This window comes from Macrobrachium rosenbergii, chromosome 22 (assembly GCF_040412425.1).
Source record: "Macrobrachium rosenbergii isolate ZJJX-2024 chromosome 22, ASM4041242v1, whole genome shotgun sequence".
Taxonomy (NCBI): Eukaryota; Metazoa; Arthropoda; class Malacostraca; order Decapoda; family Palaemonidae; genus Macrobrachium; species Macrobrachium rosenbergii.
The window spans coordinates 22,515,328-22,537,962 of NC_089762.1; the positions used below are offsets into that span (position 1 = coordinate 22,515,328).

The window sequence follows — 22,635 nt, forward strand, 5'->3', positions numbered from 1 at the left end:
CAGTATAAAAAATCTTGCAGGATCAACAGACAGTATGGAGATATACTGGGAACTTGTTGATAAAATAGGTGGTTGTGATCTGTGTAACTTGTGAACAGGAAAATGCAGCGGGTGTTCTTCCCTTTCTAATAAGGCATAAACGCATGTATCCCCAGAACTGTATGCCTTGAGGGAATGGGTAAAATCTGAAATTACTGCTAATATGAGCCTGATAGGGAACATATAAAAAAGTGTGAGATATGTCATATAAATAAAACTTTGCTAAAGCTGACTGACATCTCCGGGGATCAGTATTTAAGACTATCAATTTTCAAGTTTTACCTAAATAATGAGGTTGACAATGCCCTAATCTCTTGACCTTTCAGATTACCTAGGTGTGTTCCCAGGAGATCTCACAAGTGTGCAAAATTACCTGCCTCAATCTTAAAGAAACATTGTACTGTACTTGGAAACTTGTTCTAATACTACCTGTAGGGGAAGTAGCTGTTTGTGTCATGGCAACAAAATTTAACAGAAACAATAGGCCAATCTTTTAAGTTAGTAACCCTGCATGAAAGTGAGAGAAATTCTGTGATGCAGTGAGTAGTGGCAAAGGCTAGCAGAAGAGCAGTTTCCTGTGTAATTAAAGAAGGCTTATTCCAAGGGCTTATAAGAGCACCAGTTAAGCTCCTTAGGTGGTTTAACTATCTGGGTGAAGTTACTCAGAGGAAGAACCCAGATCCAGATCTCTTAACTTCAAAAACTTAGGCCAAACACTCCATATGACTGGTGGAAGTTGGGTGTTGACTTCTCACCTGGCAAAACAGTGACCTCACTTGCCTCAACTGAAAATATTTACTGGGGCCTCACTTGATGAACTCAAAACAGGCATCAAAAGTCTGCCGAAGTGCCTGAAACTAGGTTGTTGCAACAGTTCATCCCAATGAGAAAGAGTCCTCAGAACATCCACTAAGCAAGCTAGGGGGTTGGGTAATCACTCTTGTTGCATCAAAAGAGGAACCATAAGGATCATTAAAAACTTGCTAGTACATTAGCAAGCCAACTGAGACTGAAACGAAGAAGGCCATATACATTTAGGTTGTCCCAGCTATGCATGAAGGGGTTAACTTCTGTACTAATGAGTCCAGTATGTGGCATCTTGTATTTTAGGTGGGTAGTAAAGAGATCAACAAAAGTTCTCCATAATTCCCCTAATTAGTATATCATTTAGAGGGAGCACCTGATTCTGTCTGATGAGGGAGTCTGCTACTACATTGTGGTTTCTGGGCACAAACTCCCAGATAGATGAACATTTTCCTTAGTCCAAAGACAGCCATCAACAATAGCTGGCAAAGAACTAATTTTATTCTTCCATCATTCATTTGTTAGGCTATGGTTCTTGAGTTGTCTGGTACAATGACCACTACTTTACCAGCATCAGAAAAACAGAATTTCAGGTGATGGAAGGGCAAAAAGAAATCCTGTTAGTAGATCCTGGATTTCTTACCACCATGTGAGATCATCTTGCAGCAAAGATTGGAAAATCATCTGTGAGAATCACTGATGAACAAATCTTTCTGAGTTGGAATTGCAGAGCTCTGATTGTGAAGGAACTTCACTAGTTACATTAGATGCCCATCATTTGCTGCCACTTCTTTGTTGGAGGGGCTGTATTCACATGAAGTCCTGGATTGAGGATTGAAATCTAAATCCTGACTATTTTCAGGTGAATTAGAAACTGTCTCAAACTCCATCTCCAAGTGAGTGGCATGCAAAGATGATTCCAGTTCAGAATTTTTTAAAGTCCCAGAGACTGAAACATCTGAATCAATGTTGGTTGGTGATGATTTAAATCTGGAGCTAATGCAGCTTTCATAAGTCAGTCAATCATATACCTTAAAAACTGACTCATCTGCTGGCTAACACTACTGGAGCTCAGACTATATTGAATATTTGGGGACTGTTGACAGCTGGAACAAAGGGCTCAAAAATGACAAATTTATCATTAATTTGTATTTTTCACTGCTAACACATCTGCAGTCTTAACATAAGGATAAATTTTCTGGCGCCAGCTGGAAACCGGTAAAAACAAATCAAAATTGTAATGCAAGGAATCGGTGGCATTATGAACAACTAGCTAATTATCCTTCAATATGAACAACAAGAACATCTCAGAGGATGGGTACATGAGACTCAAAAATATACCTAGCAGGCTTATCAAAACTAAAATAGATCCCACTAGATTGTACACTTGACCTTTGTCACTATCTCCAATTGAAAGAGCATCTGTCAAAGATACTGAGGTCAGTGAAAAGTCTCCAATCTACTGAAGCCTTAGGCACCACAAACACGACAAATTTTTAAAGTGCTGAAGGGCTAAGAAAGCTGCCTGTAGTTCCAGGATGTTGATGTGAAGCTGCTTGTCTTGGTGATCCCATACACTTGAAGTCAGAAGGTCTTCCAAGTGTGCTCCCCAACCCTCATTTGAGGAGTCTGAGAACAGAAGAATCTCCTGAGGGGGGAGCTTGAAGGGGCACTCCTATGGTCAGGTTTCTGTTGTCCAGCCACCATGCCAAGTCCTGCCTCACTTCCTTTGAGAGAGGAACTCGGAAGAAGGGAGAATCCTTTGATGGGGATCAAAACTCTTTCAATCTCCATCGAAGGGATCAAAGGTGGAGACGCCCGTGAGGAACAAGCTTTTTCCAGGGATGAAAGGTGACCTAGAACAATCTACCACTGACACGCTGGTTGTTTTTGTCTGGAAAGAAAGAACTGTACAATGGTCTTGAAGTTCGGCTGCTCCGATACGAAGAAATCAAAGAGACGTCGTACTTCTCATTCATCTTCGTTGTCTGTTCATTCCATTCCACAGAGGCATTGGAGGAAGAAGGACTTTATGGCCCATCCTTGCAAGAAGATCTGCAGGCCTTCTTTGGATTCCCACTCCACTTCCCCTTTGTCTGGAAGCAAGGCCAACTGTCAGTCTCCTACAGTTGATTCTTGGTCAGGTAATCACAGCCGTATCGATTGATTCTTGGTTGGCTAGTAATGATTGTATTGAGTTTCTTCCTGATTTGTCTCCAGCTGTCCCTCCAGGGTTACATGCCATTATGGACAACTGTGGGTCTGTCAAGGTTCATGGCTGTATGTCTTCTACCTTAGATGCTGACGAGTGTTGCCCAGTTCCTGATTCTTGTGCTCTACACTCAACAAGAGAAGTTTCCTCTAAGAGCTGTAGATCTACAGATTGGGTTCCTCCTCAAGAAGTTGCAGTCATTTCATCTTCTCCCGTTCATCCTGCTCAAGAAACGATGGTTAAGATCACGGCCATTACGAAAGACAAGGCAGCTGTAAAGAAGTAGACATCACACCTGAGGGAATGTTCTTGTGATTGGGACCATTCCTCTCTTAGGACAAGTAGCCCACTGTCTTGTTTGCACGGCCGTGACCATTCTCCACATAACCAGAACCATTTACAGTCGTGGAATCAACCACAGCCGTCCTCTCCTTTATCTTATAGTCCATGCTCTCGTTTTCACGGACAGGACTGCTATCAAGTGTGCTTTTTTTTCTCTCTCTCTCTGATACTGACCTCACCTGTGTGTCAAATAATACATCCAGAAATGAAGAGAGGAGATTAGACCCTGAGAACTGCAGCTTGTTTCCATAAAACAGTGCTGGAGGCTCACCTGGGGTTAGTAACCACTTGTTTAGCTTTAGCCATAGCATCTGACAACTTTGAGGTGCTCAAGATCAGAGTGCTGGTGGCACCCAGCAGCCACTCTTGGCAATTTGACTTCAGTATTTCACTTAAGAATTCCTAAAATGAATCATCTCTCCAAGAAAAAATAAGAGGGCTGGGATTTATATTGAAGAGGACGCACCCTTAGAACCTCAGTTCAGGAGGTGGCAGTCTGGCTTGAACTGCACAACCTGTCACATTGCAAAATATTTAGGCTTGTGCACCTGGCAAAGGAGACATCTGTGATATTGGTTTGTGGTATCTAGTCAATGAACCCTTCTCTCTAGTGGAGAGATTGCATTCTATAAAGGCTTCTGCCTTAACATCTTACTTTGCTCCAGCTCTAGAGACAACTGAGCTAGGCTATTGGTTCCTGCCTACTGTCATGCTAAGAGAAGCTTTGTCTTATTACAGGGTAAGTAGTTAGTTGAAGATGTCATTGTTACTGATAAAAAAAAAAAAAAATTGTCACTGAGCCTGGTACAGTTGGTAGGTAGCCACCTCCTTCAAGTTCAAGGTCGTTTGAATAAACAGCTATTTGTTTGGGTTAGCAAATACTGTACTACAGCAACTTTTGGTGAAGAGGAACACCTACTGTTGCAATTGTGAAGGGTGTTTCTGCCAAAAATAAGAGTGGAACCATGATTATTTGCTTTACCATTTGGAATTTTGAACTGGCATGAGAAAGGTATACAGATCTTGAATGCCCCATACTGTGACTATGTTGGTGATTTCTGTCAACCCTGATGATTGGCCAGAGCTGGCATCTGACCCAGGTGATTAAGGTAAAGTTTGACAGCTGGCAGACAAGATGCTAGAGGAGTCTCAGAATAATAACAGGAACAGATTCTTGACTATGGGCTGGAGCTATGTTGGGCATCAAAAGGCAGACATATAGTGAGGAACAACTGGCATGAGTTGTAGTGGTAGAGTGGATGACACTTGAAGAATTCTCAGAGATGCAGGTACGACTGGTAGCTGAAAGGTATTAGAGACATGGCTTACAAATATACCTAGAAGGCCAGCCAGGTCTGGCAGTGCAGCTTGACTAAAGAACAGTGCTGGAGGCTTCATAAAGACTGAGTGGGTGTACCATCATCACCAAAAGCATGACTGAAAACAATAGGGAGGATGGATGGGGGAGAGTGTCTGGATGATGTAGAGCTGCAAGACATTGTAGCATGACTTGAACCTGCCAAATCACAGCTAGAAACATGGGGCATGGCTGAAGGCAGACAAGCTGCTGTTGCCAAGAAGAGGGGAGCCAGGGGAGTGACAGGAGAAAAGATTGCAGCTACTGGAAGAAGTATGGCTGGTGACTGCTGGCACCAGTAGAATGCCAGAAGTAAGATTTGAAACAGAAGCACTGCTGGAGTTAGAAGTGACAGGAATTATACAGTTGGCAAGAACAGTGTTAACAACTGGAGCCATAAGGATGGTTGCTAGCAGATAAAAGTAAGGGTCCTGTGTCAAGAATATTAATGGTATCATGGGAGTGGGGTCACTGAATCATCATATCATCTAAAATTTATGGTGCTTTAGGTGGGAGTAGGAAGAACAACATCCAAGAAACCCTTGGCACATGGACAACACGCCACTGGAGCTTCTGAAGCATCAGAAACTGGAGCTATCAGAAGAGAGACACTGCTGTCAGTGGGGCTGTTAGTACCAAAAGGCTAGAAATTGCATGAACTTTGTCCTGGGAGCAAATCTTAGAGAAACCGTGTGGAAAGGGAGAGCACTTCAGATGCTTCAACTAATGGTAATCTACTGAGCTTGGATGAGAGGAGAAAGCAGGTAAAAGATCTTCCAACTGGTGATGTAGGCTATTCTTGAGCGCCTGATACAAGGTCAAAGTGGAAGCAGCAGTAGAAGCAGGCGTAGAAAGTGGCAAGTTATTATAAACACCTTTTGAGTAGAGCAAGGGTGTCATCAGAAGATTGTTGTTCTGTCTTAATCAGACTGCCTAAAGCAAGAACAGAAAAGGTTCTTTGAATGGAACATTGATGGTTCACATGTCAAAGAAACACAGTATATCTTCCAAAGACTTCTTGTGCTGCTTATGTTGTTTCAAGCTTAAATAAAAGGACCATTGTTAGAGACATTTCTTTACCTAATCACAAACTATTTCAAGAGTGCATACTTGACCCTCAGAAGAATATTAAGATGATGTGGGTCTATCAAAATTGGCTAAAAATCTATAAAGCTTACCTGGCAACATTGTGGCAAGAAGAAAGTTAGAAATATGACAAAAATGAATTGAAATTACAAAAGGCAACTAAAACATATGGAGTTAATGAATATAAAATTTTTATGTGGTTCGCATAAATAGGTTACAACTGAAATGTATATGTTATGAAAATGAAACAGACCTATTGTTAACACAGTGGAAGCCAAAGTACAAAATAAGAAAAGATTAATAATACCACCACTAAACCAAAAACTTGAATGACAAGGACAAAACAAATCACACAAAGAAAATGGCAAAACCCCAATCAGCTTCACAAAATCATAAGAACAAACCAAGTGCTAACTCACTCATACTCAAAATGATTGCCAAAGAAAATATTCACCACATAAAAACCATCAGAAACACTAGTAATTAGACACACCAAACTTCAAAGAGAAAATGACACATTACCAAGAAAAAATTTGCCAATACAGGCAGTCCCCGGTTAACAGCGGGCTCAGTTAATGGCGATCCGGTTTTATGGCGCTTGTCTAGCGACGAAAATCGGCAATTTTCGATGCCAAAAATTGCTGATTTCCGCTTATTGGCGCCAATAATTGGGTACTGGCGTCAATACATACCTAACAGAGGCGCCGATAACCGAAAATCAGCACTTTTCGGTGCCGATAAGCCCGAAAATCGCCAAAAAAGCGCCGGAAATCGCCGATTTTCGGTTATCATCACACCCCCAGAACAGAACCCCCGCCAATAACCGAGGACCTGTAATATTGACACAACAAATGAACATTACTTACTGATAAAAAAAAGGGGTATACTCCAGTAAATCCAAAAAGATAGCTTACAATGTAGAAGAAGGCACTACCGGTGAATGATCAAACTACCTCTAAACCAGTGATGATAAAACAGTCTCATTTGGCAATTTCTATACCTGAAATATATAACAAACCTTTGAAAAACCTTCACCAAAGCACTAATACAGGACTACAGTTAATACTGTATACTGTATGTGTTATTTAATGTCTGGGGTTCGTTCCAGCTAGTAGGATGTTAATCAATATGAGTGTTAAGAAAACATTATCTATAAATCTATTCATATGGTACCCTGAATGCAACTCAAGTAGCTTATATTGCAGTGCAGTTTCATATAAAGTACCTAGCTGGAGGGGTGAGAAGGATAACAGAAGGGCCAGGTTAAGGTGAGGAAGATTGGGATGAGGACACAGGTGATGGTGCCATGATCTTTCTCAGGGGTCATTCATTTGCCTTCCTGACCAAAATTGCATCTGGCAAATTACATTACTGTACTTTATTTCTTTATGGGCCCATACTACATCAGGGCTTCCTTGTTTAATATGGTATGTTCTAGGGTAAGGGTACTAAGCCACTCTGTCAGTGCATCCAGGTGTGCCCTGAACTCTGACATCTTTGCAGTTATCAAAGGTGGCTCTGTAACATCCTCCTTTTTATCAACTGACTCCTGCACTACATCCTGGCCTGCATAATTTTGTCAACTGTGAGCAACTGGTAACCCAGGTCTACCTTATCCTCTTTGAGGCAGTCTTCAATTTTCTCTTCAGTCAAAGTTTCACCACCTTTTAGGCAGGTTTTACAGAATCTTCAGCATTCTCTTGAATACTTCTTGAATGTTTCTGCCAGAGATTTATCTCTTTTAGATAGAGTGGTTCGTGGTGGTAGGTTTCTGTTTCCTAATAATAGCAGTTATAACTTGGACCATCAACAGATGGTCTCTTGTTTGTCACTTTTTCATAAGTTGTATTTTAATAGAGTTCTGTCACATATATAATTGATCCTTGATCCCATTTTCCTGCTGAGAGCAACCAAATTCGCTGAACAGCAGGTCCAATATGCAGTAAATGTGCCTTGCTGTCAAACTTCTCAGTTCCAGAGTTCCGTTATTCCTCACACCATTGGACTGTGGAACTGCCTCCCAGAGGATGTCATGCAATTGGAACTTCAGAAGTTCAAGCGAAGACATTGTGCATTACTACCCTAATACAATTGTATTTTAATATTTTAATTACATTTTTGTTTATTTATTAACTTGTTAATTTATTTTTTTTCCTAATAACTGATCTCCTCTTACTGTATTTCCCATTATCTTCTGTTATTTCTTTTGAATGAACTCAATATTCTTTGGAAGCTTGAATTTCAAGTTAATGGACCCCCTGTGGGCTTGTTCCATATGAAGAGTTCATTTCTTAATATAATAATAATACAGTACAGTAATACTTTTTCCATGCATTGCATGATGTTGACAGTTTCATATCCTCTTTGCCCTTCAGAATCTTCATCCTCAAGGATAAAATTTACAGTACTTCATTCAAAAGCAATAATTGCCAGGTCCATACGCTATATGGAGGAAGTTGTATTTTTGGGGAGGAAAATGCACAACTGTATAAAATAACATTTATAAGAACTTGAAAATTAATAAAACTACCAATGATCAAGAAACATAATAAGAAATATGCATTTTATTACCAACAATAGAAATGATTGCTAATTCAACACGGAATGTAGCACCTTTTACACATGTTTATTGGTAATTTTTTATACAGATTGCTACCTTAACAGTGAACATAGTGGTTTTTATCACATTTCTGTTTGTATTTTTTTTATTATAAGTTTCAAACGAATTATATTACTTGCAATACCTTTTTCACAATTTTCTGCTCTTTACAAATAAATGTGCAAATTCTTGATGGACTAGGGGAGGCAAAGGTAAAGCCAGCTGATATAAGATAAATTGATCACTAGAAATGAAAGAAAGAATCTTTCCTATCTAGTAATTATCAATATGCACATTCACTCCAATTAAAAAGAAGAAATGAAAAATAAAGAAATGGCAAACATTTACCTTTAAATAATTGCACAATAGATTACTGACTTTATGTACCAATTGTGTTTACAAGTTTGTTAATTGCTAAAATTAACAGAACAGAACACTTGGAAGAAGCAGTTTTTATTATTAACATCTGTTTGTTCCTACACGAATACAAATATGTACCAATTGTGTTTACAGTTTGTTCATTGCTAAAATTAACAAACATTTGTAAAAACAGAACATTTGAAAGAAGCAGTTTTTATTATTAAAGTCTGTTTGTTCCTACACGAATACAAACCTCGGTCTTCATACATGAGATTAACTTTCAGCGAGCTGGAAATCTGGCCATTAAACTTTTGCAAGGAGGTTCTGGTAACAGTAACAGTTACCGATGATAGGGGCGGAAGCACTGCCCACCAAGCTGGTATACATTCAGTTCTACGTAGTTTTCTGTCCTGCTGTTTGACTGTCTCTTCTGAGTTTGAATATATTTGTTTTTATAATATATTTTGTATTTTTTGTTTATACTTTGCATATACTGATATACTGTATTGAAATATTTCAACATGTTTTTTATGTCTTATAAATGATATATTCACTTATTCTTGCTACATAGCCATATTGACTCGTTTTAGCCTGTATAAGTTTTGGAGCCTTTCTCCTCATACAGTAGATCATTTTACTTCGTTTTTACATTTACACAAACCCAACACCTATCTCTTGGTGTTTGTTTCGTGTATTCCGTTTTCTTTATTCACATAATTGTGGAGAGTTGGAGGGATAGTTTCCAACTCTCATTGCCATCTGTTCTATTTTTAGACATCTCTCAACCTTGTTTGAGAACTTCCCTCTTCGATGTTCTTTTCCTCCTTGTTCTGAAATGCCTTTTTGGGAACAAACAGTGTTTTTTATTTCCCACTACACAATTTCTTCGAATGTTGTAATGTATTAGTCTTTCAGATGTTGTGTAATTGAGAGGATTGTGACAAGGCGGGTTCTCTTGTTTCCAGGCGAGGGTTTCATATTCAGTCGTACGAGGATACTTCTTGCCTAAACCCAGCAAGTTTCCCCTCTCTCCCTCAACACGGATGTTGATGTCACAAGATCTTTGACAGTGCTTTTGGTCCCGACTTGCTCTCTGGGACCAATGGGACCAATGGGAGTTCCTGTCTATGGTTCCTGTCTTGTCTCTTATCCCATCATTCTTGGCCACCTGAGCAGTGGAGGATTTTTGCAAAGAGGAAGCACCAGAGGAGGAAGGAGGCAGCATCTTGGAAGGGGTTTTCTCTTCCTTCGATAGCCACTTCTCAGTCTTCATCTGGTTCCATCTATTCCCAATCTTCCTCCAGTTGCTTCTCCTTCCTTGGAAGTTTTAACTGCTTCCCATTCTTCCATAGCTTTGTCTTTGGAAGTTTCAGTTGAAGGGTCAGGAGATATTATCTCCATGGCTGCCACCCCACCCTCCCATGAGGGAGGAGGCAAAACTGTCTTGTTCTATTTCAGGTTTGAAGGTTCAGAAGGTGGCTGGCATCTGGGCTTCTTCAGGCCTTCCAGGAGTACCAACCTATGGTGGCCTATTGTCCTATTTCCTGTCCTCTCGCTTTCTTGTGTCATCCACCCCAACAGTTGCCAGCCCTACTGCTCTCCCCTTGACTGTACCAGTGATGCCACATCAGCCTTTGGTGTACCCTTGCCAGCGTTTTGAGTTGGCAGCTGCAGTGGCTAACCCGTTAACCTCTTTGTAGAGCTACGGTTCCGGAATCCGCATCTGTCGGCAGTGTATCACTCTCAGAGCTTTGGAACCTCTTTTGTGATGGTGGCTTTTTCTCCTGTTCAGTTGGCAGCGTATCACTTGTGGAGCTTTGGACCCCCTACCGCATTAGTGACTTTTACTTAGGATCCATCCTCTAATGGTCTCATGAAGCAGTGGTTAACAGAGTCGATATTGTTTTTGGAGAGAAGTTCACCCATGTTGTGAAGGAGAAGCATTGCAAGTCTCCATGTCCATCTTCTCCTCTGTCATCTTCCTCATCTTCTTTTTTGTCTTAACCCAACCACGGCCGTGGTTCTGCCCACTCCAGCTCGCAGCCGTCTCGCTGGTGAGGGGGTGTCACGTCCAGCCGCTTCTCGTCTATCAGTTTTTCACTTCAAGCAGAGATTGGCAATCGGAAAATCTACAGCTGCGTCGTCTTCCCCCGATCCCCCTGTTCATGTTTATAGGAAGAATGGCAAGGCTCCTCTAAAGGAATCCCATGTAGGGAAGGCTTCTAAAGTTCAGCCGTTTCCTTCTGGGTCCCACTATTGTATGACGGACATAAGAGATTCTGCACAGCTGCGGACGTGTTTCCATCCTAGGCTTTTGTCGTCTTGTTGCTTGCATGTCCATGACCTTAGTCTCCATCATCCCAGAACCTCCCTGTTCATGCTCTCCCAGGAGGGCCTCTGATTGTCGTTCCAGCTCCCATGAACATGCCCTGTCACACACCCGCACCTGTGAAGATGCACGTATGTGCGATTAGTTCAGTCCAGTAAGCCATTCAACCTTGCTCCTCAACGTCTCTTCATCTTGCACATTCTCGCTCTCCTAGGAGAAATCAAGTTTGCATGGCCATGGACATAACAGCATGGACATATGGCTGTATATTGACACGGCTGTCACACTGGGAGGTGTGGAAGTTGTATCAAGATGGTGTGTCCAGGAACGGACCATCGACCTTGCTCACATGAAGGTTGGGGAAGAGAACGGGATGGCCTACGGTCATGCCATTATGAAGCACTGATTCCCATCCGATCATCGTCTCGTTCAATTCTGTCAAGTGAAGAGCTTTGATAGAACTACTGTGGAATTCTAGAAAGGCGACAACCTACGTGCAAGTGCATCAACAGCACATCTGCACAATGCCTTTCGATCACTTGTGTTTTAGCTTGATCATCTGGCAATGGACATTACTGTAGTAACAGCCAACTGATGTTACCATACCATCTATATACAAGTGAACGGGATCGTTTTGCCAAGTTCTTCGTCCTTCATAACGTAAGTTGATGGGGTCATATTCATCGGCAGCAGTCAGCCTCTGTTTTCAGCAAACATCCACTTCACTGAACGAACGGCCAGTGCATTAAAACAAATGGACCATTCTCCCAGCCGTTTCCAACATAAGTTATGACCTTCATCGGTTGTTTACATCATAGCATCCAACATCCTTTTCATAACGCCTACAACTGAATGAATGAATTCATTCGGTCAGACCCATACGGCCATCAATGCAAGAATTGACAGTCTTTTTATTGTGTTCAGCCAGAAACTTTGACATTTTTCAGGTAGGAAGAAATCTCTGTTTCATCGTTCACAATCACACATAGACTCTTGATTGTTCCTACACTAATATTAACCTTTGACTCCCTGAGCCAAGGTGAATGCTCAACAAGTCATGTAGTTCACCCAGCTCTTGAGGGACAGGTTGCATCTCACCTAAGGTGTGTGGCTGCAAGGAGAAGGTATGTGTGGGACTGGCCTCCTCCCTTTCTCCTGTCTTTCTTCTTCTTCCAATGGGTAGAGAACAATGAACGATCCGTCATGTGCTGGACTAGCATGCATGCAGGTGATCTAGATGACTGAGTATCCTATCTATAATCTAGCTCTATTTGGATTAGTAGGTGCAAATCCTTCCTTCTCTCTAGCAAGGGAAGAGAGAGGGACTGAATATGAGCAAACCAGTAGGTTACTCTTACCTTCATTGTCTCCGACACTGGGGGTCCATCTAAACCTTTTTGAATCAAGGATATTACATTCCTGTAATTTGAAATGCCCAGAAGTCTGACGATTGGACATCTCTCTTGTTCAATAGATCAGAGGTATGGCCTCCTTCCTTTGCTCTTTCATGACCATGGAAGAGAATACCCAGGTGAGCTGAATTACTAGTCAGTTCAGAGATTTACTCAGAATCCTCCCTCCAAAAGTAAGTCTCCCATAGGTAAAGACCAAGGGTTTGTATTCGTGTAGGAACAAATGACAAATTTTTAAAGTAATTTGTATTTTTCCTAACATACAAACCTGAGGTCTTTACATTAACCCTTTCATATCTGCATAGTTATCACATCACTGAGGGCACATGAGCCCCGATGTGTCTGGGAGCGCTCGACAGTGCGAAAAAATAATTATTTAGAAAATTCAGCAAAAATAGAAATTTTATGCCAACAACGTTCATTTTGCTGTCCTTTTTTTCTAAATGTTTATATTTTATGGTGGAATAGTCAGAATAAGAGTCCCAGCCCTCTAAATACAAAAAAATGTGAGTTATTTCACGAAAAAAAAAAAAAAAAATCTTTACTTATTTTCATATTTTCGTTAAGTAACCCAAAACCTATGAATGTCAGGCGAATTAATTATTTTTTATGAGAAAAGCTAACAAAATTCTCTAAATATCTACATATAAAAGAATGGAAAACGAATAAGTCCAGCTGGTGAAAAATTAATAGAAAAAGGGCAAGAAACAGAGCGCTCTGCCCGGCGTATGGTGAGAATTATCGCTAGAAAAAAGATTTTTTTGAAGAGCCCTATCTTGGTTATTTTTCATAGAAATTACTTTGTAAACATACGAAAATGTAGAGGAAAAGTTGAAGAATAATGTGAGACTCAAGAAAAATGGCTTTGGTAAGGGCAACAGTTTCATTTTGACGTTATAATTTGATTGAAACGAAAAAAAATGTTACCGTTGTCAACATTATCGTTCAGAGTAGCTCAAAAGCTATAACAGTTAGGCAAATGGATTATTTTTTATGAGAAAGCCAACAAAATTCTCTAAATATTGATATATAAAACAATGAAAAACGAATAAGTCCAGTTGGTGAAAAATTGATATAAAAGAGGGTAAGAAACAGAAGCGATTTGCCCGCCTATGGTGAGAATTATCGCTAGAAAAAGTTTTTTTGAAGAGCCCTATCTCGGTTATTTTTCATAGAAATTACTTTGTAAATATACGAAAATGTAGAGGAAAAGTTGTAGAATAAATTGAGAGTCAAGAAAAATGGCTTTGGTAACGGCAACAGTTTCATTTTGACGTTATAAATTGATTGAAACGAAAAAAATGTTACCGTTGTCAACATTATCGTTCGAGCTCAAAAGCTATAACAGTTAGGCGAATGGATTATTTTTTATGAGAAAGCCAACAAAATTCTCTAAATATTGATATATAAAACAATGAAAACGAATAAGTCCAGTTGGTGAAAAAATTTATAGAAAAAGGTAAGAAACAGAGCGATTTGCCCGGCGTATGGTGAGAATTATCGCTAGAAAAAGTTTTTTTGAAGAGCCCTATCTCGGTTATTTTTCATAGAAATTACTTTGTAAATATATAAAATGTAGAGGAAAATTGTAGAATAAAGGAAAAGAAAATTGTAGAATAAAGTGACGAGTAAAGAAAAACGGTTACTTTGGTAACATTATCGTTCGTAGCTCAAAGCTATAACAGTTAGGCGAAAATTTTTAGTTTCCCTAAATATTTTGAAAACGAATAAGTCCAGTTGGTGTTATAAAAGATTGAAACGAAAAGAGCGCTCTGATTGAAAAAAAAATTTTTTTTGAAGAGCCCTATCTCATTTTTCATAGAAATTACATTGTAAATGTACGAAAAGTTCGTTGAAGAATAAAGGAAGGTCAAGAAAAATGGCAAAACAGTTTCATTTTGACGTTATAAATTGAAAACGAAAAAAGTTACCGTTGTCAGTTAGCTCAAAAGCTATAATGGATTAATTTATTTTTTTATGAGAAAGCCAACAAAATTCTCTAAATATTGATATATAAAACAATGAAAACAAATAAGTCCAGTTGGTGAAAAAATTGATAGAAAAGAGGGTAAGAAACAGAGCGATTTGCCCGGCGTATGGTGAGAATTATCGCTAGAAAAAGTTTTTTTGAAGAGCCCTATCTCGGTTATTTTTCATAGAAATTACATTGTAAATATACGAAAATGTAGAGGAAAAGTTGTAGAATAAAGTGAGAGTCAAGAAAAATGGCTTTGGTAACGGCAACAGTTTCATTTTGACGTTATAAATTGATTGAAACGAAAAAATGTTACCGTTGTCAACATTATCGTTAAAAAAGCTCAAAAGCTATAACAGTTAGAATGGATTATTTTTTATGAGAAAGCCAACAAAATTCTCTAAATATTGATATATAAAACAATGAAAAACGAATAAGTCCAGTTGGTGAAAAAATTGATATAAAAGAGGGTAAGAAACAGAGCGATTTGCCCGGCCTTGGTGAGAATTATCAGAAAAAGTTTTTGAAGAGCCCTATCTCGGTTATTTTTCATAGAAATTACTTTGTAAATATACGAAAATGTAGAGGAAAAGTTGTAGAATAAAGTGAGAGTCATGAAAAATGGCTTTGGTAACGGCAACAGTTTCATTTTGACGTTATAAATTGATTGAAACGAAAAAAATGTTACCGTTGTCAACATTATCGTTCGAGCTCAAAAGCTATAACAGTTAGGTGAATGGATTATTTTTTATGAGAAAGCCAACAAAATTCTCTAAATATTGATATATAAAACAATGAAAAACGAATAAGTCCAGTTGGTGAAAAAATTTATAGAAAAGAGGATAAGAAACAGAGCGATTTGCCCGGCGTATGGTGAGAATTATCGCTAGAAAAAGTTCTTTTGAAGAGCCCTATCTCGGTTATTTTTTCATAGAAATTACTTTGTAAATATACGAAAATGTAGAGGAAAAGTTGTAGAATAAAGTGAGAGTCAAGAAAAATGGCTTTGGTAACGGCAACAGTTTCATTTTGACGTTATAATTTGATTGAAACGAAAAAAATGTTACCGTTGTCAACATTATCGTTCGTAGCTCAAAAGCTATAACAGTTAGGCGAATGAATAATTTTTTTAGGAGAAAGCCAATAAAATTCCCTAAATATTGACATATAAAAAATGGAAAATGAATAAGTCCAGTTGGTGAAAAATTGATAGAAAAGAGGGCGAGAAACAGAGCGCTCTGCCCGGCCTATGGTGAGAATTATCACTAGAAAAATTTTTTTTTGAAGAGCCCTATCTCGGTTATTTTTCATAGAAATTACTTTGTAAATATACGAAAAAGTAGAGGAAAAGTTGAAGAATAAAGGGAAAGTCAAGAAAAATGGCTTTGGTAACGGCAACAGTTTCATTTTGACGTTATAAATTGATCGAAACGAAAAAAAAAAGTTACCGTTGTCAACATTATTGTTCGTAGCTCAAAAACTATAACAGTTAGGCGAATGAATTATTTTTTTATGAGAAAGCCAAGAAAATTCTCTAAATATCGACATATAAAACAATGAAAAACGAATAAGTCCAGTTGGTGAAAAATTGATAGAAAAGTGGGTAAGAAACAGAGCGCGCCGCCAGGCATACGGTGAGAATTATCGCTAGACATTTTTTTTGAAGACCTCTACCTCGGATTTTTTCATAGAAATTACTTTGTAAATAAACAAAAATGTAGAGGAAAGGTTGAGGAATAAAGTGAGAGTCAAGAAAAATGGCTTTGGTAACAGGAACAGTTTCATTTTGACGTTATAAGCTGTTCGAAACGAAAAAAAAAAAAAATGTTACCGTTGTCAACATTATCGTTCGTAGCTCAAAAGCTATAACAGTTGGGTGAATGAATTATTTTTTATGAGAAAGCCAACAAAATTCTCTAAATATCGATATATATGATAATGAAAAATGAGATTCAGAGCCCTGCCTAAAATCCAGACGTCTCTTATGTGATGCATTAACAAATTTCCGCTAGTTTTACTGTAAAAACTTTGCGAAAGCATGTTGGAAACTGTTCTCAATTGACGTCGCTGTATGTAAACAGCCACATGTGTTTACCCAGCCTCATTTACGCATGGTCTCTGACAGAAGTGTGGCCTGCCAGGCCTGCGTGGGTGCGATCAGCTGATGTCATTGTGAGAATTTTACTCGTCATGGATTTGCGCATGCACAGTAGAGGAACTAAAAATTTATAGAAAATAGAGGATACCAAACAGAGTGTTTCCAATAATGTAATCCTACATTTTATAAAAAAAAATGTAAGATACGAGAGAGAAACGTGGTACGATCAGCTGATTTCATTGTGGGAAATTTACTATGCCAGGAATTGCGCATGCGCAGTATAGGGACTGCTTGCCTGGCGTATCGATGCCTGAGTTACACGGTCCAAGGTATGCTTTAGCCTATGGAAACCACCAACTGTCCGAAAATAAAAAAAATTACCCTACCACATGTATGCGAAAAATGTCGGTAAATTTTACGTAAAATTACGTCAGTCAGACAGGAAGGGGGGTAGGGGGTTGTTGCGTAATATGACGTCAATTGGGCAGGAAAGGGTTAAGGGCCCTCCTCTTACCACCCCTCATTCTCTTACCTGGGCCATAAGGTAAACTGCATAAAACTAAATGTATACCAACTTGGTGGGCAGTGCTTCCACCCCTACCATTGGTAACTGTTACCAGAACCTCCTTGCAAAAGTTTAACGGCTGAATTTCCAGCTTGCTGAAAGTTAATCCCATATGTAAAGACCTCAGGTTTGTATGTTAGAAAAATAACAAATTTTGAAAATAATTTGTATTTTTCCTATCATACAAACCTGAGGTCTTTACGTAGGAATTACCTTCAGCGCGAGCTGGAGCAGGCTATTCTACATAACAAAGTTGTTCGGAAGTTGAACTACCAGTGGGAAGGGCAAGAGGTACCCTCACCACCGTCCTTCTCTGAGTTGTGCAACCACTTGCCTTATAACCCAGGAAACAGAATGAGGGGTGGCTAGAGGTGGGCAGTGTATGTAAAGACCTCAGGTTTGTATGTTAGGAATAATTCAAAATTTGTCATTCCTATATGAACACACACCATCAGTCTTTATATAGGAAGACTTACTGATTGGTGGGAGGATCCGAGTAAGCTTCATAACCAACTGGAGGTTCGCCTCACCTGGGACTTTTTCCTGATCGTGTAATGTCAGGAAGTAGCCCCATGCCTCTGATCAGGGGAACGATTGTGTACTCAACTGTCAGACTTCCGGACTTTTCAAAGTAATGGGTTTGAAAGCAACATTACTTCGAAAAAGGCTTGGAAGAACACTGTGTCAGAGGCAATAATGCTAAGATAAGCAACGGGTTAGTTTTACTGCCAATCCCTCTCTCCCCTTTCTGGAGAGAGGGCAGGACACGCTTCTATTAGATCATAACAATGGAAAAAATAGACTGACTGACTACTCACCTGCATCTGTGTCCGTCCAGCACATAACGGGTTAACAACCTATCCTAGCCCTTTGTTGGCCGGCTGGTTGAGCTATCCTCTGATGGGCCCGAGTTCAATTCCCGAATAAAGGTTAGAGGAATTTATTTCTGGTGATAGAAATTCATTCCTCGCTATAATGTGGTTCGATTCCACAATAAGCTGTAGGTCCCACACACTAAGTAACCAATTGGTTCTTAGCCACGTAAAAATAAGTCTAATCCTTGGCCAGCCCTAGAGAGCTGTTAATCAGCTCAGTGGTCTGGTAAAACTAAGATATACTTAACTTTTAACTTATCAACCTATCCTCTGCCCGCTGGACGAGGAGAGGTACGAGAAAGGGCAAGGAGAGGAGGCCAGTCACACACACACTCGCTCTCACTTCTATGACCAGGGGGAACTGGATGAGCTAAACAACTTGTTGAGCAGCCACTACAGGACCCAAGGAAAAGGTGTCCAAGGACTTATGGGCAATGTCCCTCAGGTAATAGGAGGTGAACGTTGTCTGATGCAACCACACTCATGCTCTCAGCACCTGATTCACGAGCTCTGGGCGGGAACGTACCTGAATCCTCTTTGATTGACGTTGAGTATGCTCGCTGGATAGTCTCACGAAGCCAGAAAGAGATCAAGTTCTTGGACACCTCTTTCTTGGTATTGCCAGTGCTAACAAAAAGTTGTTGACACCCAGGCCTGAGCTGTCAAGTCCTTTTAAGTAGCACTGCAGCACTGTACCTGGACAAAGTAACACCTTATCTGGTTCATTACCTACAAAGTCCTCTAGGGAGGGGATCGCGGAGGACTTGAATCTAATGTCAGGGACTGATGGATTCTGAGTCTTCGCTACAAATTCTGGGGACAAATTCGAAAGAAACAGATCCCATCCCCTCAAGTGTTTAACATTGTAAGAAAGACCATGGAGTTCACCTACTCTCATCGCTGATGCCAGGGCAAGCAGAAATACAGTCTTGAGGGTCAGATCCCTGTCTGACAACTCTCGTAGAGGCTTGTACGGTGCATGAGTCAGGCTTTGAAAGATGAGAGTTACATCCTACTCGGGGCCTGAGTTCCCTGGGAGGGCAAGACTTTTTGAAGCTTCTCATCAGCATGGAGATCTCCCATGAGGAAGAGAGATCCATATCCATTAGACATTGGATTAGGCCTAGGGCAGTTCTGTAGCCCTTAATTGCTGAGACAGACAGACACTTCTCTCGCTGAAGAAAGGCGAGAAAGTCTGCTACCTGCTGAATAGTAGCTCCAACTGGAGAGAAACCCCTTCCACGAAACCGACCATGGAAGATAGCCCATTTCCCTTGGTGGATGTCTGCAGAAGATTTCCGAAGATATACAGACATCTCTGATGCTATTCGGTGAAAAAAGCCTCTCGCTTGCAGGAGATCCTGGATAGTCTCCAACCATGAAGGGATACGGACTCTACGGACTGGAAGAACCTCTCCGTGTGGGGTTGGCAAAGGAGGTTGTGCCAGGGAGAAATTTCTCTCGGTGCCTTGGACAGCAGAGCTAGTAGGTCCGGATACCACTCAGCATGTGGCCATTTGGGAGCTACCAGGGTCATTCTTAGGTTCGTGGTGATCATTACCCTGTTGATCAACTGACGAATAAGACCGAACGGAGGAAAAGCATACATGTCGAGATTGCCCAGGGGTGCTGAAAGGTGTTCTCTGCTGCAGCCCAAGGTTCCAGGACGACGGAGCAGAACACTGGCAACTTCCTGTTGTGCTGGGTTGCGAAAAGGTCTATCACCGGATGTCCCCAAAGGTTGAACAATCTCCCCACAATGTCTGGGTGTAGGGACCCTATCACTTGACCCTGACGGCTGATTTTCTCTGCCACAACATTCCTCTTGCTTGAGATGCACCTGGCTGACAACTCCACTGAGTGTGTTACTGCCCACTTGTGCACTTGCACTGTCAACTGATGAAGCTGAAGAGACACTAGACCCCTCCTGCTTGTTGACATATGTCATTGCCAAGGTATTGTCACTCATTAGTACCACGGAGTGCCCCATCACTCAATCCTGGAACTCTTGGAGAACTAGCAAGGCTGCCTTGAGTTCCAGGATGATGTGGAAGTGCTTGTCATTCTTGTTCCACATCCCGGAGGTTAGTAACTCCTCCAGGTGTGTGCCCATCCCTCCCTTGAAGCATCCGAGAACAGAAGCATCTCGGGAGGGGAGGTGTGAAGCTGAACTCCTATTAAGAGGTTCCTGTCATCTAGCCACCAGGCTAAGTCCTGTCTTACTTCTCTCGAGAGAGGAATGTGAAGGAACAGCGGATCCTTGCTTGAGACCAGAACTCCTTCATTCTCCATTGGAGGGAACGAAGGTGAAGCTGCCCATGAGGGACGGCTTCTCCAAAGATGACAGGTGACCTAGAACGACTTGCCACATCCGAGCTGGTTGTTCCTGTCAGGACAGGAACGATTGCACTGCCTCCTTGAACCTGCAGACACAGAAGTCTGAGGGAAAGACTCTCACAGCTGCCGTATCTTATCAGTATGCCCAGGTACTTTATCCTCTGCTTGGGTATGAGGTCTGATTTTTTTAGATTTATTGCAGTGCCTAGGCTGCGACAAAACTCGAGAAGGCGATCTTTGTCCTGTAGCAACCTTGAATGAGAGTTCACCAAGACTAGCCAGTCATCGAGATACCTTTGAAGACACATCCCATGAGAGTGGGCCTAACTTGATGCAGAAGAACACTCATGAACACCTGGGGAGCAGTTGAAAGCCCGAAACAAAGTGCCCTGAATTTGTACACCGTCCCATTGAGGACAAAGCAGAGGTATTGCGGGAGGACTGACGGATGGGTATCTGGAAATACGCATCCTGTAGATCCACCGTAAGCATGAAGTCGGACTCCCTGATGGCTGCAAGCACTGACCGTGTCGTTTCCATCTTGAACTGAGTCCGGTGAATGAATCGGTTCAGGGCAGAAAGATCTATGACTGGTCTCCATCCCCCTGATGCTTCTCTATGAGAAAGATCCTGCTGTAAAAGCCTGGAGACCGATCTGTCACAACTTCCACAGCGCCCTTCTTCAGCATCGTCTTCACCTCGTCCCGAAGAATGAGGTCCTTCGGCGAGCCGGGAACGTACGTCTGTAGATGGACTGGAAGGTTGGTGAGAAGTGGAGGAGACTCAAAGGGAAGTAAATAGCCCACCTGAAGGAAGGACATTTACTACCCAGGTCTCTGCTCCATGTGTCAGCTGCCATGTTGCCTAATGGCTAAGTTGCCTAGTGCAACCCCCCCACAAACACGTGGCAGCATGTGGAGGGGAACGCTCCCCCTAGTGTCCTCCTCCCTTCTTCTTCTCCCCCCTACCTCCTCTACCTGGCTAGGCAGAGGGCCAAAAGGGCTGCTGATTTGCACCCTTCCTGACAGGGGTAGAAGAAGGCTGGGTGTTCCTACAAGGGACCTTAGGATTCTGGGGTTTCCTAGGACCAGTAGAGGAAGGGCCAGCCTGATCCAAGGGTCAGGCTGCAGTGGCGCGCAAAGGCCCAGAGGTCTTTGCCACTGCACAGTGTACAAGACGGTCATTGTCATCTGCTCAGGACCAACAAACTTAGAAACTCAGTAGAGAACTGTGTCTCTCCTGTTCAGTGTCAAGTTTGCCCACAGGTTAGCTGTCTGGTGGGCTAGGTAGGTGATGGTCCTACCTCCAGACAGGAACAGTCTGTTAAGGTTAGCCATGTGTTTGTTGGTGAGCGATGAAGAGAAGTGATAACCTTGGCTACTTAGGTGGACCAATGGTCTATCCAAGAAACTGCTTGAAACACTCCCATGGTAGTCATTTCCAATGTTGCTGTCTCCTGATGCAAGAGGGAGATGCCTTCTGCATGGAGCTGCTCCAACGACAGACCCGGACCAAGCCGAACTAGTCCGGGTCAACCTATGCTGTCAGAATTGACCTCTCCGAGGGCTTACAGAATTTATTCTGATAAGGAAGAGGTGGAGGAAGTAGCTTGAACGGGTGGCTGGCCTGAAGTGAGTTCTCCCTCCCAGAGATGAGAGAGCTTACCTGGCCCAGGATCGACTCGGCAAACTTCAACCATGGCAACTCTATGGAAGTTGGGGATTCCTTGTGGGGTCCGACCAGTGCTTCTAGGCCTGAAGGAACAACCTCATCAGTCACCAAAGTCTCTTCCCCTAGATTGTTGTACTGAGGAAACAGTTTAACAACCTCAAGGTAAGACCTCTGCAGCTTGGGAGTGTCCATATCCTTGGGGAGGGGACCTTCCGGACCTTCCAAGTCACAGTCTTCCCGAGTTGTTCTCTGCCATAAGAGACCCTCATCAGAACCCCCTGACCTCTCTCTGACACCCGAGCCTAAGTCCATTCTGGTCTTAAGACCGAACTGGAGGTGTACGAAGGGCTATAACGGGAACCCAATTCCGATCATCAACCTGAGTCCTGTCTGCTCCATGGCTCCCAGAATATCCCCAAGAGGTTGAAGGAACAAGTGAGAGGGGCCTAGCACCCTTCCCAAACCTACCAGAGTCCTTAGTCCCAGCAGGAGAGGAAGGCTGTGAATATTTGTCAACCCACAGTGACAATCGATGCACAGGTCTGGGAGAGCTCCTATCACGCGAAGGTGAACG

General features: G+C 41.6%; 1 protein-coding gene across 28 annotated transcripts in view; it reads right to left on the reverse strand.

The window, feature by feature from the left end:
- LOC136850637 (uncharacterized) overlaps positions 1–22,635 on the reverse strand; it is a 379,925-nt gene that overhangs the window by 235,767 nt on the left and 121,523 nt on the right. For 11 of the 28 annotated variants that reach the window (XM_067124371.1, XM_067124390.1, XM_067124391.1 and 8 more), the window contains one exon: positions 6,707–6,840. The exons of the other annotated variants lie outside the window; for them this stretch is intronic. The gene's annotated coding sequence lies outside the window, so the exon portion shown is untranslated. The remainder of the gene's footprint in view (positions 1–6,706; positions 6,841–22,635) is intronic. 28 annotated transcript variants of the gene reach the window in all.